Below are 22715 nucleotides of genomic sequence, written 5' to 3'. Positions count from 1 at the left end.
TTGTTGAGATTGGGGTGCCATATTGGCATATTGGTTGAATGGTTAGTTTCTATAATGTTTAAGCTTGTATATGCATATATTAGGTGTTTTGTGAGTGCATGATTATAGGTGCAATTAGGTTGTGCAAGTGGCTAGATTTTAGGTGAGAAAAACGGCTTGGAAATGACCTATTTTTTATCCACACAGCCAGAGACACGAGCGTATGTCTCGGCCGTGTCTGACACACGACCAGGCGACACAATCGTGTGTCCCCTGTAGCTTTTAAAGGGTTGTAAGTCAGGCTGTTATATGACCTAGCACACAGGCCTGTGAGGCCATTTCGAAAGGTGCATGGCCTGGCACATAGGCCTGTGCCTTGGCTGTGTGACCCAAGTCAGAGAGTTACACGGATACGGGCTGGGACATGGTCGTGTGTCCTTACTTCGAAAGTTCACAAGGCCTGAGACACGGGTGTGTGTCTCAACCGTGTGACCCTTGTAGTTTGAAATTTTATATTTTTTTAAAAAATTTTATATGTTTTTGGTTTAGTCCCGACTCGTTTCTAATGCCTTTTTAGGGTCTCGAGGGCTCAAAAAATGGACTATATGCATGAGTTTGAATAACATTGCCATGTTTTATGTTGTGTTTTGTATATAGTGAATAAATGTTCTTTGTATGATGTTACCTTCCGATAATGTTTCGTAGCCCTAATCCGGCGATGGATACGGGCTAGGGGTGTTACAATTACATTAAATGACTTATGATTTTTGAGTAATGATATGGATTATGATGAAATGTGTAATTGAAAGGAAAAGATGGTTTAGTGTATGTGTATGATGAATTAGGAAAGTGAAATGTTAGATATGTTTTATGCCATGCTTTGATTGGATTTATATATGCAATGTTACACCAACTAACCTTGTGAGGTGGTGTGTATAGGAAAGGAAAGTTCGCTTATGACATAATGAAATTATGCTTGGTTGTTTAACTTAAAATGTTTGGTAAGTTTAAGTTTCCTTTATACGAGCTTACTAAGCATTAGTTGCTTACATATTTGTTTTTTTCTATCTTGTAGACCACCGGAATCTCGACCGGTTGGAATCGCGTTGAAGCACGTTTACACTATCCAATCATCATTTTTGGTAGTTTCTGGTTATTTTGGCTAATAGTTATAAATGGCATGTATAATTTTTAAATGTAATAGGGCTTGATTTTAATTTAGCAATTTGGTATGTTTGAGTGGTGTAAAGCTTATATATGCTTCAATGTTTATAGTTAATGGTGTAAATTTATAGGTTGTTGAATACTTATGCATGCTTTGTGAATGACAGGTAAATCATGGTTGAATGACATGTATGTTTGGAATGGTTTTGGTGTGTTAGATATGTGCTTAATTAATGAACTTGAGATATTGGTTGGATTGATTTTGATGTATAAATTATGGTGCCTTTTTTATGGCATATTGGTTAGGTTGATAGGATAGTTCATTTGGTATGATATGAAGTGTGTTTGATGGTGTTTTGGACATATGAATGTGTAATACCCCTAACCCTTATCCGTTATTGGAATAGTGTTATGAAACATTACTGGACTTTTCGAAATTAAACATGATCATTTCATGACATTTAGTATACATGTCAAAAACTATTCATACAGCACTCATATTGTCCCTTATATGGGCCCTCGAGGCCCAAAATACACTTTAGAAGTGAGTCGAGACTAAACTGACACTCAGGAAATTTTTCACGAAATGTCAAAATTTTCCTTAGAAATAGGGGACACACGCTCGTGTGGCCAAGCCATGTGGCTCACACGGCCTGAAAAAAAGCCCATGTCTTAAGCCATGTGGGCATTCGATGTGAGTCACACGGCCGTGTCCTTACCCATCTAACTCTCTGACTTGTGTCACACGGCCAACCACACGCCTGTGTGCTAGGCCGTGTGTAAAAACCTGGGCATTCTGTTTTGAAATTTCAAGTTACAGGGGACACACGGTCAGATCACATGCTAATGTGCCAGGTCGTGTGTCACACATGGCTGAGACACATGCCCATGTCTCTGCCCGTATGGACAAAAATAAGTCATTTCAAGGTCACTTTTCTCACCCTTTTTAATATGAACCTGCATACAGCATTGAAATACACCAACATATCCCAACCAAGCAACCAATACAAGCCAAAAATTCATGTTTTAAACATAAAATGTTAAACAAAGAAACTCAATTGTCTAAATTTGCCAAACTAACTTCTTCATTGATTTAGCAAAACCTACTCCTAGTTACATACATACAAACACACATATATATAAATGTCATTCATATTTATACTTCAATTTTAGCCCTTTTCAATCCATCCCTAAACATGCCATATAAACCATAGAATGTGCAATAAAATCTACCAGAGAAATCTGGATAGTGTGACCCGATGTGTTGATCCAATCCTCCGAACTTCTTGAAAATCTACAAAGAACATTAAACAACACAAGTGAGCTTAATGAAGCTTAGTAAGTTCAGTGGCTTAAAACATAAATCTTACTGAACATACTATAACAATTCATTTAAGTAATCATTCATTACATAATTCCTGCCAACCACAACTTTAATCAATGAACTCACTTATTTGAGCTTGATATCAATAATAACCTAAATTCTTCCACATTAATTCTATATAGCACTTGCCAATTCTTGTCAGTCAAAGAACACTTACGGATTTGAGTACATTGTAACCAAAAGCCAGAAGGCTGCACGAAAGCACATAAGTGCTAAACTGAAACCTATATGGGTTGAATGGAAGCTCATAAGAGCTAAACGGAAACCCATGAGGGTTAAACTGAAGCTCGAAAGAGCGGAACTAAAACCCAGAAGGGTTATTCTGAAGCTCAAGAGCTAAACGGAAACCCATTAGAGTTAAAAGGAAATTCATATGAGTTAACTGAAGCTCATGAGAGCTAAAATGAAAGCAAACGCAGAAGTTCGCAACAAATGCTGAACCTCGATTTACTTGGGTAATTTTGTCGTCAGTTCCTTTCTTGTACTGAAAGATTGTACTTAATCCCGCGTTTCGATTACTTTATACTTTCACTTCAGTTTTCATAACTTTAGCAAAAATTTTATTTTTTAACAATAAACATAAATGCCAATCATCAATTAAATATAGAAACATTAAAATTTAACCACACGAACTTACTTAGACTAAATTATAGAATTCATAGTAATTCGGGGACTACACAACTAATTTTCCTTTTTCACAATTTTCTTCAGGCTCTTGATATGATGCAAAAATATGAAAAACCAACTTAGAGGGACCTTTAAATGGCATTTTTGGCTGAAATTTTATGAAGAATTGTCTAGATTTCTCTTCAACTTCATTTTTATCTACTTTAATTTTATTTATTTCCCATTTTGCCCTTTAATCACCTAATTTCTTTGTTTTTTTTCTGCTTATGACATTTCAGCCTATATAATTTAGGGTCAATTGCCTTTTAAGTCCTTCCACATTTATCACTTGAGAAATTTAATCATTTTAGCAAGTTTTGCACCTTTTTCAATTTAGTCCTTTTTAATTAATTAACTATCAAAACGTCAAAATTTTCTAATGAAACTTTAACACTAACTCAATGACACTCAGTAAATATTTATAAAATATTTACGGATCAATTTATGAAATCAAGGTCTCGATTCCCCATTTTCGAAACCAATTAATCTAATAATTATTTCTAAAGCACAAATCATTAATTCCTAGCTTTCCTATATTCACAATTAACTCATAAACACTAGCTAATAATATTTACGAGCTCACTTATCAAGTTTCAGTGGTCTCGAACCACTGTTTCTGATACCACTGGAAATTAGGCTGTTACAAAATGCATGTGGGATCGGTGTGTCTTAGTGTGCAAGATTAAGTGCATGATTTGGCTTGTTTTGGGGCAACTTATGTAGCACACGGTCGGAGACATGGGCTGTCACATGATCGTGCATCATTATTGTTTTATGTGTAGGTTTCACATGATCTGATACACGACCTGCGACACAGTCATGTGTCTCAAGTCAGTATGTAACACAATCTAACACACGGCCTACGACACGGCCATGTGACCCAACATTGAATGCTCACGCGATTTGGAAAACAGCCTATGACACGGTCGCGTGGCCCTATTTTAAATACTCACACGTGTTCCAACCCAAATTTAGGGTTAGAAGAGTCACTAGGTGTGATGGTGTAACACCCCTAACCCGTATTCGTTGCTGGAATAGGGTTACAGGGCATTACCAATCAATACACATCATTCACAAATAGTTATGCATTTCAATAGCAAAATACATTCATCTCAATCATATTGTCCTTTCTAAGGTCCTACGAGACCTTAAAACATGCTTAAAAGTGGTTCAGGACTAAACCGATAACATTCACAAACTTTAGAAAACTTAGAAAAATTTATTTGATTACAGGGTCACACACCCGTGTGAATAGGCCTTGTGCCTTACATGGCTATAAGACACGCCTGTGTCACAGGCCATGTGAAAATAGGCCATACATACTGACTTGCACCACACAGTCGAAGACACACCCGTGTGCCATAGCCGTGGGAAAACAAGGGAGGTTACTGACTTGGGTCACATGGCTGACCACACGCCCGTGTACCCTTCGAAATGGCCACTTACACCCGTATGCTAGGCCATGTGCCATTTAGAGGGGTATACTGACTTATGTCACACGATCAATTACACGCCCGTGTGTGAGTCCGTGTGACACACACAGCCAGTAGACACGCACGTGTGTCGAGGCCGTATCAAACCTGTAGGGCATATTGACTTAATTTTTAGGGCTACCCTAGAGAACACATGGTCGTGTAACATGACCGTGTGTTGCACACGAATGAGACACGCTCCCGTGTCTTTGCCCCTATGGACAAAAATAGGTCATTTATAAAGCCAATTTGCCACCATTTTCTCATTCACACCTAGCCATCAAAATGATACCATTTCAATACATATATAAGCAACCAAAAACATGCCAATTCATATTCATATTATACGATCTATTCACAACTATTACAACCACTCAATTCCAGAACCAAAACATATCTATATGCCAAAATCATCAAAAACTAACATAACTTTTAAATGCATTTACCCTTCATCTTATTATCTATTTAATGCCTCAACTAATACCAATTCATCATATAGTCACAACTTACCATCATTCCAACCTTGATTCTCCAATTTACAACTAACCAAAAGAACAACTATATAACCATATCAACAATTATGATAAACATACCAAAACAAGCCAACATATATGGCATTATATACATCACATATATCACTTATCAAACATATGATTCAAGCAAACTTAAATGGCCATACACACCAACAATTACAAGCCAAATCTCATGGCTATAATTATGACTTATAACTTACCAAAATAACACTACCTACACATGCCATATACCATATATACAAAGCTCCAAAAGTACCAACAAATAGTCGATAGTGTGATGATGGTTCCCGATGATCCCCGATGTTTGAGCTAGCTTCAAAAATCTATAAAACATAGAAAGAACAGACGAAGTAAGCTTTAAAAGCCTAATAAGACATATACAAATAAAGCTATCATATGAATCACAATATTTCTATTAATAGGCCAAGTACAAGTAACACAAATAGGTACACAAACTTTTCTCTTTGAACACATATTCAATATTGTAATCAAATTCATCATTTACTTTATTTCTCAATACTCTTATAAATTTCATATGTACCTAAGTCATTTAACTCATTAACACATTCTTTCTCAACTTGTCTTTGCCCGTTGAACCACTCGAAATTGTTAAGGAAACTCAGAAATCACATAAGCTCATACAATGCCATATCCCAGATATGGTCTTACATGTTATCACATATCGATGCCACTGTCCCAGAAAGGGTCTTACACAAATCAATATACGATGCCAATGTCCCAGACACGGTCTTACACATAATCACTATAACAACCTAATTTAGACCCTAATCGAAACGGTGGTTTCGGGACCACGAATCCGAGTCATAAAAATATTTAAAAAAAATTTGTGTTTATTTTATGTGAATTTATATCTGTGAAATTTTCGTGATTTAATTTTGTCGTTTAGGCATCCAATTAAATAAAAGGACTTAATCGTGTAAAATGAAAATTTAGGGGTTATTTCTAAAAAGGGTTGAATTGTTAGTGGCTTTCTAAATTGAAGCCTTAAAGTGGTAATTATGACATTATTAATGTATGTGGACGGTAATGGGTAAGGAATATAATGATTTTTATTTAATTAGAAAGGACATAATAGTAATTAATGAAAATGTTAATATATATCATAATAAAACATAAGTTAAAATACATGTTATATTCACTTGTTTACCACCGAAACAACAAATAAGAAAGAAAAAAAGAAAAGAGCTAGGTTCGGCCATCCTTTCAAGCTCAATCAAGGTTCGTTTTTTGTTCGATTTTTGATAATTTCTTCCTTTTTGAGATCGTTGCTTCGAGTACTACAAAACCCATGCTTGAATTTTTGATTTTGATGAATATTTTGAGTTATACCATTGATGAGAGCTTGTGATTTTTGTTGTTTGATAATGAAATATGAAATATATGTTTTAGATTAACATGTTTTGTATTGGAGTTTTTGATGATTTTGAGTAATTAGGACTAAATTAAAAAAATAATAATTTGAGGGACTAAAATGTGAAATAAATAAATTATATGGGTTTGTATGGTTATGGGTAATATTCGACCTAGCTTGGGTATGGAAAAATTTTGTGTATTTTGTGTTTTGTTTAATAGGGACTAAATTGTAAAAATTGTAAATATTAGGGGTAAAATGGTAATTTTCTCATTTATGTGTTTTTGACTAAATTGAATGAAAATATGTTTGAATGAGCTTAATTTGAATATGTCTAGATCAAGAACCAAAGAAATCGGATTTGGATCAGGGAAAAACGAAAGTTGTCGACTAGCCGCTCTGTTCCGTTTTATATCGTCCGAGGTAAGTTTATAAGCAAATAGATGTGTTTAATTGTAGTTAAATGCTAGATATATATGCTGTTATGAAATGTAAGAATTTATATTTGTTATGGCCGAATATGAAAAGGCTTTGACTACTACATTTCCGAATTCGTTTTGACCGAGTTACGACGTCCTAAAGCCCCGTATGAATCTTAGGAATAGTTAGGATACATATGTCATGACATAGGATTCCGATTTATGTGTGCGAGTAAGACCATGGCATCGATATGTGATTCCGATATATGTGTGCGAGTAAGACCCTATCTGGGACAGTGGCATCGATATGTGATTACATGTAAGACCACGTCTAGGACTTTGGCAATGTACGATATATGTGTGATTATCCGAGTGTCCTACACAATTTCAAATGGTTCATCGAGTAAAGGTAAATTGAGTTTGAATGTGTAAAACGAGATATATGCCAAGTATGAATTAACTTGTTACCTACTTGAGGTAAGGTAAGTAAACACCTTGGCTATTTTTTACAAATCTTGTAAAATGAAAATAAAGAAAATATGTGTATGTGATATGTATATTTGGCTTTGTGAATGAGTAGTAAGTATGTTATGAATAGTCCTTATATTTGTGCATATATGATGAGATGTTTTCGGTTATATGATTAGTATGTGTATATGAAACTATATTGTGACACATGAGCTTATGTGTTTATGGTATGTGAACTAGGTTTGTGATGATTATTTGTTTGTGAAAGTAAAATGGTAAAATGATATTTTAGTTACATGAGCATTCGACCAAAGTGATATTTAAGAATGAATGTATATATATTATTATGAACTTTATGTGTTTGGATTTAAATGTGTTATAATATTATAAGTTGTCTTGGTTTAATTCGGTTGATAATGTTATCGTGTTGTTTATTTGCTTATGACTTACTAAGCTTCAAAAGCTTACCCTGTGTTTTTATGTGTGATTCTATTTTATAGATTTTGGATTCAAGTTTTAAGCTCGGAGATCGTCAGCAAAGTCTATCACACTATCTACAGCTTCGGTATTTAAATAATCAACCTGAATTATGGCATGTATAGGCTGGAATGTGATTTGAAATGTTGGATTTTGGTTTTGTATAATTTGAGCCATGCGAAAATGGCTTAATTTCCATGTTAATTTTGGTTATGTTTGCTTATGTTTTGAGTTTATTTTGGCTATGGTATCTTATGCTATGGATGAATAATATTTGTGATATGTGTTTTGTGGTGCATTGAAGTTGATTAGTAATTTGGATATGTTTTGAAAGATTTGACTATAGTATACCTAGAAGTATGAACTATATTTGCTATGTTACTCTAGATTAAAATGATTTGGCTATGACTTGTAACAATAATAATAATTCCATTTGGTTGACAAGTACATTCGGTTAATTGTTGAAATGTGATAATGAATATATGTTTGGATATTACTTCGGTGTATATATATATATATATACTTGTGAGATGTGGTTGATTTAATGCTAATGGATGTTTGTACAATTGGTCATGTTGATTATGGTATTCGGTTATTATTTTCATGTGATATATGCTTTGGAGTTGGTTGATGATTACGGGCATATATATATATATATATATATATATATATATATTTGTGGATGAAAAATCAGCTATGATATACATATATGCATATTCATAGATGTATTTAATTGACTCAACCATGTTCCTTGATAACATATAATATATATATATATGTGTGTGTGTGTGTGTGCGCGCGCTTATAATATAGATGATATGTTTACGGGTTTAGTTATATAAATTCGTTGGTTACTTGTAAGATTTATGTTTTGAATATATGACAACTTGTGATTCGAATTTGTTTATATAAATTTTATGCACATGATGAATGGATTTTATATATATATATATATATATAACTCATCTTAAGATATATATTTATATAGGTAAATTTTGTTATCTGAATAAGCAAAAGATAAATATGGTTTTGTATCGATCACTAATGGTATATTATTTTAAAATTCTGGTTAGTTTATTTGAGTAGTATAATTTGGTTGGTAAGTACATTCAATGGAATGTGAATTTAGGTAATGAAAATATTGATTGGTGATTTGGCTTTTGCACTTATGTAATTAACTATATAATGTTTCGGTTTGATATATGTAAGTGTATAAATATAATGTTGAATATATGAATTTAGTTTAGTGAATAAATATGATTGTTCGAGATATTTTGGTTGAGGTTAATTATTGACTTATATTTTAATATGATTTGTATATCATATTATGATTAATAAAATCATGCTTATTATTTTAATTGAACTTATGTTATATATATATATATATATATATATATATATATATATATATATGAATATGATTTGTATAAATGTGTGGTTGTTTGAAAATGTGTTTTTGTTCGTTAATACCTTGCAATCCTAATCCGACGATGGATAGAGGTTAGGGGTGTTACAATCACAATACAATGCCAATGTCCCAGATATGGTATTACATGTAATCACAACTTGATAACCTAATGTCAAGACATTCGTATCCTATGTTATTCCTAAGGTTCGTACGGGGCTTTCGGATGCCGTAACTTTGTCGATTCTTGCTCGTATTTGCTTGTTCAACATTCATAGCATTTCAATGACAAGTAATTACATATATTTCAATATAAAGACATTTATTTGCATATGAATTTACCTCGTAGTCGAAATAGACAAATCAGATCGATTACTCGATAACTTTTGATTTCCCTCGATCTAAATCTGATTTCTTTCTTTCAGGATCTATATAAATTCAAAATTAACTCTTTTATTCCCCAATTCATTCAATTTCATCCAAAGCACACAATTTGGGCATTTTACACATTAACCCCTATAATTTCACATTTCTTACAATTTAGTCTTTATTTCACAAAATCACAAATTACACAATTTCTTTCTAATTTCATGCTAGTCGAATTTTATATAGCTTCATATCAGCCCATATTTTCATTTATTTCACACCTTTAACCACACATTTTCCTCTTTTCACAAATTAATCCCTTTTATGTAATTTCACTAAAAATCACTTTATAAAACATAATAATCTATCAACAAATACTCATTTTCAATCATCAAACATTCAAGAACTCAAACATTCATCAATTGCAACTTTCAAAATCATTAACACTTTCAAAAATTGAAGCATGGGCTAGCTAGAACACGAAGCAACGATAACAAAAACATATAAATCATCAAAAACTAAGCTCAAAACATACCTTAATCAAGCTAGATTAGTGCTGAACCCTAATGCTCTCCAAAGCATTATTTTCTTTGTATATTCGGCCAAGAAGAAAGAAAATGAGCTAAACTTTGGCTTTTGTTTTAATTAAATGAACCCTAATAACCAAATTACTATTTTACCCTTAATTAAAACATTAACTAAACATTTAATGGTTGGCCATTTATGTCAAATTCCACTAATCATGGTCTAATTACAACATAAGAACCTTTCATTTAATAAGCCATGACAATTAAGCCCTTTAAACAACTAGAATACAACTTTTACATTTTACGTGATTTAGTCCTTTTCTCAAATTAAGCATTCAAATGCCAAAATTATTTCACGAAACTTTCACACATATCTAATCTCATGTCGTAAACATAAAAAATAATATTAAAATAATTTTTTGACCTCGAATTTCTGGTTCTGAAACAGCTGTTCTGATTTAGCTAAAACCGGGCTATTACAGATGGGACATTTAAATATGTTTTTGTGTTCTAAAGACATAATGAATATGTTGGTTCAGAGATAAGATGCTTGTTAGTTTGCTCTTAAGTCTTGTGTTTGACTACTCGTGGGAGCTTAGAGGATTTTTTCTTGAATTTTAATTCATTTATAAGAAAATTGATAAGTTTTGAAAGGTTAGTTTTATTTTATCTTATTTTAATTTTTGAATAAAAAAAGGAAAATCCCGAATTTTTCTCTTACGTTTCGCTCACTCTCTGCTATTCATGTCAGTTTCCTGTTCTTTCTCCCAATTTATCAAACTTTTGTTTTTTGTTACTATGTTCTCCTTTTGTCATAGTTTTTATTTTTATTTTTTATCCCTTTCTTTGGTTCATCGTTTATTTAGTTTATCGATTTTCATTTTTTTTCTCCAAAGCTCTAATAATTTTGAGCCACTTTATTTGTTTTAATATAATTTTTTATTGTCGTTTCATTGGAGTTTATTCAATTTCTTGTTTTTTTTTCACTGTTGACATCAAAGTTTTATCAGATTAGTATTATGATGGCAAATCGGTCGTTCATTGGTGTTTGGGATCACGTTTTAAGGTGTGTTTTTTGAATACTTGTAATTGTGGATGAATATTGTGGTTTAATTTTGTGTTTTGCAGCAAAGGTTGGTGTGGTCCTATATTTGCAGATTTTCAGCTTTTTGAAATTTGTAATTTTCAGTTTTACCTTTCTTGCAAGAGTACTGTCGGGTTTTTTTTTTTTTAAAAAAATTGTCTTACAACCTGCATGACTATTTTGATAGACTTAAGATCTACCCGTTAGCACTCATCTGCTCTATTGTGTGCGAACCACAAACGGACTGTTCTATGTTCTTGGAGATCTTCATTTCTTATGGCTTCCCACTATTAGATAATTTTAGTTTCCTTTTCTTTTTATCGTTTCTTATATTAAAAAATACCCATTTACTATTATTAAGACAAGAATTTTTCATGCATCTAATTCTTAACCACTTTAGATCCTGCATTAAGTTGTTCAATTATTAGTATTATTGGTTCCTCATTTTTATTTACAAGTTATCTTTGTATTTTATGTGGACTAATTGTCTTTAATCTCACACCGAAAACTACTTCTCATGAATTTATTTATGTTTTCTTCCTTAATGCCTTGTTATAATAATTTTGTAATAGGATATTGATTGGAAGTGTTAAACAAAATTTACTCATGTCGATGATCCAGTTAATTGGTGTCGATTATAAATATGTTTGAGAGCTGTTGGTGACTGAATATGAGAATGTTCAATTCTGTATATCTGTATGCATAATACTATTTGCATGTGCATTTGTGATTGGGACATGGTTTTTAAGTGAAGGAAGTTCATATTAGCAGTTCCACTGCATCTTTATATTTTTAGCGGTATTTCTGCATTACTAAAAGTGGCATACAACCACTTCACGGTGTGAATTGGTTGGACGGGTCCACTATAACCCGATCATGGTGTGTAGAGGATGAAAGGGCTTAGAAATGAGTCTATTTTTTGTGTGTGACGGTTGGTTGGAGATGGTGTGTAGAGGCTAGATAGGTGGGGGTTTTGTTACATTTTGCACTTGAATGCGATTTGCATGTCTGTCAAAGGATAACGAAAAATAATGCAATAAATTCGATGTGATATCTAAAATTGTACTGATCTCGGTCATTGCGAGTTCGACCAATTCTATGTGTATACATTTTTGCCTATCTGTTGTTAGGTGTTATAAAAATGAGATAAGCCAATTTGATAAGATTTCTGTTAACGATTCGATTTAGTTATTTTGCAATATTTAGTTAACTGTTCAGCTCTATGTGGTTACGTTTTCTTAAGATTCACACTGAACTTTTGTAGCTCACTCTCCTAGTTTCTCCTTTTCAGGTGACTCTAGTGTTTAGGTGTTGGAGTCGGTGTATCGAAGGTCTTAGAATTTTTTTTTCAATTTAGTTTAGTTTTTAATAAAGTTTTTGTAAACTTTGATAAACTATTTTCATACGAACTTTAAATAAATTTTATGGACTGTGGTATAAGTTTCATTTGGAATTGTAAGTTGATGTTTGGTCTGAATTAAACTTGGACTTTGAAAGCTACGAGTTTTCATTTTGGAACTAAATGGGTGTTTCCATGCATGGTTATTATGAAAATAGAAACATGGATTTTTGAGAATGTAATGATTTAATAAATGATCAAATATTAAAGTACTACTTTTATGATTTTTGAGTTATAGTAAAATAATGTGTTTTTCACTGCTACATTGATTTTTAAATATCGGTTAACAATTAGCAAAATCCGAAGTGTTTCCAAACTGAACAACGAATTTTAACTTGGTTTCTTTTAATTTTAGCGACAATTAAACCACTATTTGCAAAACATATGTTAAGTTTTATTGGATTTTTTAAACATAGGAAGAAAATGATTTTTAAAAAAGGAATTTAGAATTTCAATTAGTAATTTGTTTTTGGGCCACTTCGGTGGCCAATGTGACTTTCGGAATCAGGTCGAAACTTCTGGGTCAAGTTTTGGGGTGTTACAACACGGGTGGACACATGGGTTAGGACACGGCCTGTGTGTCTAGAATTCGAATGTTCACACAGTCTAGGCTATGTCACACGGCCGTGTGACCCAGTTTCCCAAAATTTCATGTTTTTCTAAAAATTTTTGTTTTGTTTCAAATTGGTCCCAAATTGTTCCCAAGTTATTTTTAGGGCCCCGAAGACTCGGTTTAAAGCCCGAAAGTGTATTTTTACTATGATTATATTGTGTCGTTAGATGTTGATATTATATTGCATAATTGTTTCTGTTTTTGAAGTTAAACGTTTTGATTTTTACAGTAATGCTCCGTAACCCTAATACAGCGATGGAGACGTGTTAAGGGTTTTATATTTAGTGGAGTCTAGAAATACATGCCATTTTATAACCTAGGATAGTGTGATGTCTCCTGACTCAAGTTGATTTTTTTTCACGTAGATAAAAGATGTCTTCCAACCGAGCTAATTCCGATGAAGTTGAGAGCAATGATCAAGTCTTTGATCATAGGACTGCTCATAATGTGTTGAAATTCAATAAGTCCAGGGAAAAGGTTCACAGTACTTTTATTAATAATAAATAATATGTTTATTGTGTATATGAAAATCAATTTTTGTGGCTCTATGACCTTTACCCTCTCGTCCTTAGAGTTCTACAACAGAATATTCATAGGATTTCTATTAATAAAATTAAAAAATGCGGGGGCAAAGAGTTTAGAGGTAAAGTGAGTAATGATTCAGCCAGAGCCAAGTGTTGGTTAGCAAACACAGAGGGTTTTAGATGAAATGTTATGTCTTTCCAAAGATTTTCTATGATGTGTCGTGTTTCTATTAAAAGGAAGAGGTTTTTCACTAGTAATCGACTTTAACTACTTTGGTACCAAAAGAACAGATAAACTAGGATTTCTTCTGATTTAGTTTCTAAAAGAATTGTGTCAACAAACAATATTTAGACAAGAAGAAAAAGGAATTTTTTGAGTTGAAGTGGGGAATCAGATCAGTTGCGAAATACGGGTGAGAGTTTGTTCAACTCAGCAAATATGCTCATATGATTATCCCGATTGGAAATGAATTGTGTATTCATTTTGAAGATGAACTGAATAATGATTTCAAAATTCTTTGTGTATGCAATGAAATTTCGTGAGTTATAAATTTATTTAATAGGGTTCAAAAAAATGGAAGAAATTTGTTGTCACGAGAAACAGATCAAGACAAGAGTTCAAGACCTCAATAAACGAAATGCATCTAGAATGTTTTCTACTTTTTTTTCAAAGAAAAATGAAAGAATTGAGTAGCCATTTTTAGTGCCATCAGGGTTTTCTGATAGAGATAGAATGAAATAGAGTATTATGAAACCACAAGTGACTTTAGTAGCTAGTGTGGGTAGCGTCAAAAATGTAGATAAACTTGAATGTAGTTTTTGCAGATGGAATATTCTAATATATATAGATAGAAAGGTAGATCCTGCCTTATTTGTGGATCTCCCAATCACTTCAAGAAAAATTGTCGAATCAAGCTGAGTTAAAAAGATACCAGAATACAAAATCTGTTGATCTGAGTACGCATGAAGCCCTCAGTTCTTAATGTTATTGCTTGTACATTTCCCACCTTCAATGTTATAGTATATGCATTAATTGACTTTGGATTAAGAACTTTTATTTATGCACTAAGTTAGTAACAGAAAAGATTTTACTAGTTGTGTCACATGAGTATGTTATTAAGGTAATGAACCCATTAGGCTAGAATGTCATAGTTAAGTTGGTTCACCCGTGTGGGCCCACACGTCTATGTGGCCAACACGGCCTAATAGGTCGAGCCTGTGTATAGTACACGGCCTCACCGGCCATCACAAGGCAGTGTCATGCGCTAGTGTCTTACGCGTATGGCCTGGCTTGTCGATCACACGGCCTACCACACGTCGTGTGGCATCGACAGAAAGGTTTTCGGCTTTTGCCAAAACCTTGATTCTTGCATTTCTGGGTACACACTTGGTTACGATTGAAGCTAAGATGAACTCTGAGCCTTCTCGAACCTATATTTACCCAAAACTACTCAGTTAGACACTCAATCATCGAATTAAAACTAATCCAAACGGATTACTCAATCGAAAACCGATTGAAACTTACCCCTAACGCTTCAAATTCGGTTTGTTAACGGAGCAGCACGAGCAGAGTCTTGATCTCAGCAATGCGATGCTGCCAAAACATCAAATTAGAATCCTCAATCAAAACTTAACGTCCTAACCCACAACCACAAGAGACTACTTACCGCAGTTACTCAAAGAAACGTCACAGATGGGGGAGGGAGAATGATTGCCATCCAAAAAGGAAACAAAAAGAAGAACAAAGAGAGAAGGGAGAATTTCGACTAGGGAAAGGGAAGAATGAATAGCGTAATTTCCTTCAGGAGGGGAGAGAAACTGAATTTTTTTTCAAAAAGCTACTGGGTAAAGTTGGAATCCCCTAAATCCCTTAATTCCCTCCTACTTTCACTCCCACACTCCTCCACTACACACCACTACTCAGAGTCCCTAATCAGCACGACTCTAGCACCTTGCCGTCCTAGAGATTCGAACCCAAGACCTCCCTTACACCAACACTCCACTTAGCCACGAAACAGTAGGCCCATTCTAATATATTCTTATCAAAAATTAAACATAAGCCTATTGAGCAAGGTTAAGGCTTTATTCAGAAAAATACCAAATTTTGCCACTGACATGGTTTGAACTTGGGACCTCCCATACATACCCAGAACCCTTAACCACTGAACCAGATACAGAATTGTGTGTTCTAAATTCACATAAACAAAAATATAACTTTTGGTGCTTTACAAGCCTACCCGCTAAAAGAAAATTTCGGCCTCGAAATTTACCTGATCAGAACAGATGAAGATACTGTTGACGCATCGCATCCTAAGGCTCCCACATAACCTCCTCAGTGCTATGGTTCCGCCACAGCACCTTCACTAATGGAATGCATTTCCTCCTCAGCACCTTAACGCTATGCTCCAGAATTCGAACCAGCTCCTCCTCGAAAATCAAATCTGGCCTAACCTCAATTTCCTCCACAGTAACAATATGCGTGGGATCAGAGCGGTAGCATCTCAACATCAAGATGTAGAAAACATCATGAATGTGGTTTAGCACTGAAGGTAACTCCAACTGATAAGCAACCGGCCCCACTTGCCTCAGAATACAATATGGCCCAATAAACCTAGGGCTTAGATTATTCTTACGACCGAACCTCAGAATCTTTTTCCATGGTGAGACCTTGAAAAACACGAAATCCCCCACAGAATACTCAATTTCGCGTCTCTTCAGATCTGCATAGGACTTTTGCCTGTCAGAAGCTGCTTTCAGTCGATCTCAAATCAAAGGGACCTTGTCCTCACTTTCTGAAACCATTTTCAGACCCAAAATGCGTCGCTCACCCAACTCAATCCAATATAAGGGAGTACGGCATGTAAAGTGCCATCTGGATGCTAGATTGGAAGTTGTTATTATAGATGAACTCTGCTAATGGTAAGTACTCCTCCCAACTGCCTCGAAAATAAATAGCACAGCTTCTCAACATATCCTCCAGTATCTGAATCACCCTCTCCGACTGACTATCTTTCTGAAGATGGAAAGCAGTACTGAAGTCTAACCTCGAACCCAAAGCCTCATGTAGCTACTTCCAGAATCGAGACGTGAAACGGGGATCCCTATCAGAAATGATTGAGACAGGTACCTCGTGAAGTCTCATTATTTCAAAAATGTAGAGCTTAGCCAATTTCTGTAAAAAGAAGTCTGTCCTGGCCGGAATGAAGTGAATAGATTTGGTCAATTGATCCATGATGACCCGGACAAAATCCTTTTTAATGGGTATCAGAGGCAACCCACTAACGAAATCCATCATTACTAGCTCCCATTTCCATAACGGTATCTTAACCGATTGTAGCAAACCCAAAGGTAACTGATGCTCAGCCTTAACCTGTTGACAAGTCAAGCAATGAGCAACTGTCAGTAACCTCACGCTTCAACCCTGGCCACCAGTATAATTCTTGCAGATCTCGATACATCTTGTTCCTGCCAAGATGCATAGCATAAGGGCTACTATGCCCTTCCCTCGAAACCGACTGTCTCAAGTCTTCATCATTCGGTACACAAATTCAACTGCAAAAATAGAATACCCCATCCTTATTAAACTCGTCCGTAGTAACACCACTCTCTACTTGACGAAAACGTAATTCCAGAGACTTTTCCCCCGTCAATTTATCTCTGATCTGATCAATCCATATTGATCTCACTTGAAGTTCAGCTAGCAGACTCCCATCCTCAAAAAGACTCAGTCGAACAAACATCACTCTTAGATCGGTCATAGCCCTACGGCTTAACGCATTGGCTACCACATTGGCCTTACCAGGATGGTACTCGATAGTGTAGTCGTAATCCTTAAGTAGTTCAACCCACCTACGCTGCCTAAGGTTCAACTCCTTCTAAGTGAGGAGATATTTAAGGCTTTTGTGATCAGTATAGATAGTACACTTTTCACTGATAAACCGTAATTTATACATATTTCTATCCCATGCTTAACACGTTTTATGGATGATTTTTCCTTAAAATTGGTGAATTCGATGCTCCTAATGCCTTAATTTTATATTTTATACTTAGGTGAGCATAAGAGAGTGAAAGGAACGAGAAATGGGCCAAAAATGAAGAAAATGGGCCAATGTACAAAATCAACACGACCTGGACCTCCTCACACGGACAGACCACACCGCCGTGTCAATTTAGCAGAATCGAAGCACGACTCACACAGGTGAACCCCACGCCCGTGCCTATTTAACAAGCTTGACCACGGCCTAAAATAATCGCATACGGGCGTGTCATATGGACGTGTCCCTGCCGAGCCCAAGTTTAGTCCAATTCAGAAAAGGCCAATTTTGAGGGTTCTTAGGCATTCCAAAGCCTATAAATACACCCTCTAGGAGGAGGAAAGGTGACACACAGAGAAGGAAGTAGGGAACTGCTCAAGGAAAGCCGATTGATCCATCTCAGAAGTCGGATTCATCATCAAGACTGAAGATCTCCCCTCAATTTCCCTTCAGGAGTTTTGGGTTTTTCTTTATGTTTTGTATTCATTATTCTTCTGAGATGTTTACATTTTTAGTTATGAACTAAAACCCCTAAATACCTAAAGGGAATGAAACCTAAGATAGATCTTGTTATTATTATCTAAATTGTATGATAAATATTTGACTTATTCTTAATTATGTGCTCTTAATTCTTGTTTTGATATTCCAGGATATTGATTCAAGTTAAGCTCTTATTCAGAGGAGGAATAGACCCTGTCTAAGAGTACATTTGTCATAATTAAGCGGAGTTGGTTGCGTCCCAGAGATAGGGTGACAAGATTTTGCCGGATTAGGGTGAAACCTAATAAGGGGATCCATAGATCGAGTTAATGCAACCCTAGGGAGATAATTAGAAAGAGATATCAATTATTCAACCTAGGGTTAGACGTTGTTAGTCTCGAGAGAGATAATAATATAACTTAGGGATTTCTACGGATCAAGTCAAATGAATACATCATCTGATTCAGAGTCAAATAACAAGTGAAGTCGAGGTGGATTTTTCCTTACGTATTGTCTCAATCAATCAAGTTTTCCACAAGTAATTCCCAAATTCTATTTTCTGTGAATTCTTAGTTTAGTTAATTAGCTAGTTAAAACAAACCCCATTATTCTTAGGCTAGATAATAAAAAGACAGTCATTACTAGTACTTTTAGTTCCTTTAAGTTCGACAATCCGATCTTGCTAAACCTATACTACTGTACGATAGGTACACTTGCCTTCATCGTGATAATAGTTAGTTTCACGAACGATTCATTATAAATATTTAAAACCTGTCATGAAAATCACGTATCAAGTTTTTTGCACCATTGCCGGGAAACTAAGATATTAGGAACATTCAATTTTTATTACTTTAGCCATTTACTTTTACTGCAATTTAAATTTTATTCTAATTTTATTACTAATTCTTTCTTTTCCCTTTTTCTGGCAGGTTCTTATAGTTTATGACTAGAAGAAACCCGTCAGGACCATTACTTTTTGACAGTGAGATCGATTGCACAATTCGCAGAAACCAAAGAGAAATAAGGCAAAGCTTAAGATACACAGAGAACGAGCAAGAGGAATATATTCAAACCACAACCAAGGAGATGGCTGAAAACCAAGAAAATTCGCTACCTCCTGCAATTGCTGTTAATCAGAATCCTGCTCTGTGCACTATGTATGATTATGCTAAACCTAATTTAACAAGAACTGAGTCAAGTATAGTTAGATCTGCTCTTGCTACAAATAATTTTGAACTGAAACCTAACACAATTCAAATGATACAACAGTTTGATGGTTTGCAGGACGAGGATCCCAACGCTCACTTGGCAAATTTCCTAAAATTTTGCGATACATTTAAAATCAATGGCATTTTTTATGATGCCATATGTCTTCGGTTGTTTCCCTTTTCGTTAAGAAATAAAGCTAAACAGTGGTTAAACTCGTTACCATGAGGGTCAATTACTACTTGGGAACAAATAACCGAAAAGTTTCTATTAAAATACTTTTCACCAGCTAAAACGGCTAAATTATGTAATGATATCTCTTATTTTGTGCAGATGGATTTAGAGACACTCTACGATGCATGGGAGAGATACGAGGACCTTTTGAGAAGGTGCCCTCACCATGGGTTACCGCTTTGGCTACAAGTTAAAACGTTCCATAATGGCCTGAATCCTTTGACTCGGCAGATGATTGATGCAGCCGCTGGAGGAACTATCAATAATAAGACACCTGAGGCGGCTTACGAATTTATTAAGGAGATGTCACTGAATAACTATCAGTGGCAAGTTATGAGAACAAAGCCAACGAAAAGAGCCGGTGTCTTCAACCTCGATGCGGTTACTATGCTATCTAACCAAGTAGAACTCTTAAATAAAAAGATTGACGGTTTGTGTGGTTCTACTCACGTACATCCAGTGATGAGGTGCGATTCGAATAGAGGAGGAGCATGCACAGAATATCAACCTTTCAACCCCAAACAAGTCCAATATATGGGTAACAATAATTCTAGACCCCAAAATAACCCATATAGTAACACTTATAATCCAGGTTGGAGGAACCATCCCAATTTCTCGTGGGTCGGTCAAGGAAATCAAAGGCCACAACATCTTCCGGGTTTTCAACAACCACCCTACCAATAGGAAAAGAAGCTGAACCTTGAAGAGATGCTCTCAAAGCTTATATCGGTGTCAGAAACTCATTTTTAGAATATCGAGATAGCACTTAAGAATCAACAAGCATCGATCCAAGGGCTCGAAACTCAAATTGGACATCTTGCCAAGTTGATTTCCGAATGACCATAAGGTAGCTTGCCAAGCAACACAGAATCTAATCCAAGAGAGCAACTCAACGCGATTACTAGTCAAGATGAGGAAGGGTTAGTCACACTTGAACTAGAACCAAGGCAAGAAACTGAGATAAGCAAAGGTAAAGCTGAGGTAGACCACAATGAGCAGAAACTGATAAGTAAAGAATAACCTCGTGTGCCATACCATAATACGACAAGGAAAAACCGCTCAGATGAACAATTTGGTAAATTTCTTAAACTCTTAAAAAAATTACATATTAACCTACCATTTATTGAAGTACTTTCGCAGATGCCGAACGCAGTCAAATTTTTAAATGAGCTTCTAGCAAAGAAACGAAAGTTAGATGACAGGTCGCATGTGGAGTTGAACGCGGTTTGCTCAGCCATTCTTTAGAATAAGCTACCCAACAAACTAAAAGATTTAGGGAGTTTTACGATTCCTTGCTTAATTGGTATTTTAGATGTTAATAATGCATTAGCTGATTTAGGGGCTAGTATTAACGTCATGCCTTACAAGATGTTTAAACAACTAGGTCTTGGGAAACCCAAACAGACTAAGATGAGCATTCAATTAGCAGATAAAACTATAAGGTTTCCTAGGGGTATTATTGAAGATGTGCTAGTTAAAATCGATAAATTTATATTTCCCGTTGACTTCGTTGTTCTAGACATAGAGGAGAGGAGCAACACTCCTTTGATTTTAGGAAGTCCCTTTTTAGCAACTGCTAGAACGATTATTGATCTTGGCACAGGTGAGCTCACACTTCGTGTGGGAGACGAAACAATCACCGTTCAAGCTCGCAATTTCGGTATCGCATCAAAAATTAAAGGTGATTGTCTAAATCATTCTACTAAAACTAACAATATGGTGCAACCTACTTTACAAGAAATGAGCTTGAAGGAAGTACATGAGCCATTTTCAAGAAATAGTAGAGGACCTATTCGTGAAGAACGAAGGCTACAAATTGAGGAGCTAAATGAATGGCGGACACATAAACTGAGAACACATGATAAACCAAAACTATGCCAGAACAAGCTCAATACCTTTCCAAATCAACTTAAGGTTGGAGATAGAGTTTTATTAGATGCCGCAGATCCTCACATTATCACTGCCAAACCGAATGAAGAAATCCCTCTTATGGTACTTAGCATTTTCCCATTCGGTACAGTCGAGGTAAATCATCCTAAGTTTGGCACTTTTAAGGTAAACAATACTCGCCTAAAACCTTATTTTGATGAGATTCACAGCAGGAATGAGGAGTATAAACTCTTCGAACCACCATGATTATTCAATGGAGAGGTAAGTTAGACTATAAATAAGTGCTTCTCGGGAGGCAACCTGAGCACTAACTGAATTAACTTCTTTAAATTTTAGTGCTTAACACCTAACATACTAACCAAATCATTGAGCACAGGCTTTTCAGAACCACACGGCCAGGCACACGGGCATGCTGTAGCCCGTGCACATACCACGGGATACAACACGGCTGTGTGAAAACAGGGCAAAAAATTTCTTCCCCAACACGGGATGCGATAAGTAGCCACGACCATGCTACATGGCCGTGGGCGAAACTGCCAAAATAACACGGGCGTGCGCCTTCCTACACGGGCGTGGAAGAAGTAAATAGAGATCGACACGGTCGTGCAACATGGCCGTGTACACCAATGCACCTAATTTCAAGAAAATACAAAACACACGGGCTGAGCTTAGAGCACACGGGCGTGCCCCACGGCCGTGTGCCCCAATTTCTCAATGAACACCTATTATTTATTTTATTTTATTTTTATCTCTATATTTTGAAATTATTCTTTTTATTTTATTTCCTTTTAATAATATTTCATCTTGACTTTTTTTTATTTCTATTCTTCGGTTATTTCATTACGAGTAATCATGATTCAGTATACCTCTTAAAGAATTCCTGATTTGCTCTCAGTCAGAAAGAACTCCAAAGCTCACTATTACTCAGGAACTTAAAACTCCACCGGCAAAGGTTCTCCACGACTGCCATGTCCTACTCGGCCACGACCATAGCTACCACCAGATATAATATTCTTTTG

The 22715-nt window shown here is 35.3% G+C and overlaps 2 long non-coding RNA genes and 1 other non-coding gene across 3 annotated transcripts; 2 read left to right on the top strand and 1 right to left on the bottom strand.

Moving 5' to 3' along the window:
- The first annotated feature begins 10754 nt into the window (after positions 1–10754).
- Positions 10755–12839, top strand: LOC128284347 (uncharacterized). Its single transcript, XR_008274766.1, has 3 exons — positions 10755–10886; positions 11234–11298; positions 12608–12839. It is a non-coding gene; the product is annotated as an uncharacterized LOC128284347 (long non-coding RNA).
- An 898-nt stretch (positions 12840–13737) lies between these two features.
- LOC128284348 (uncharacterized) lies at positions 13738–19840 on the top strand. The gene is made up of 3 exons (XR_008274767.1): positions 13738–13805; positions 19296–19523; positions 19651–19840. It is a non-coding gene; the product is annotated as an uncharacterized LOC128284348 (long non-coding RNA).
- A 32-nt stretch (positions 19841–19872) lies between these two features.
- On the bottom strand, positions 19873–19979 carry LOC128285058 (small nucleolar RNA R71). Its single transcript, XR_008275473.1, has one exon. It is a non-coding gene; the product is annotated as a small nucleolar RNA R71 (small nucleolar RNA).
- Positions 19980–22715: the final 2736 nt, after the last annotated feature.

Source organism: Gossypium arboreum, chromosome 11 (assembly GCF_025698485.1).
Source record: "Gossypium arboreum isolate Shixiya-1 chromosome 11, ASM2569848v2, whole genome shotgun sequence".
Lineage (NCBI taxonomy): Eukaryota > Viridiplantae > Streptophyta > Magnoliopsida > Malvales > Malvaceae > Gossypium > Gossypium arboreum.
The sequence above is the reverse complement of the archived record's forward strand: the minus strand, read 5'-3'. Positions and strand labels throughout refer to the sequence as shown.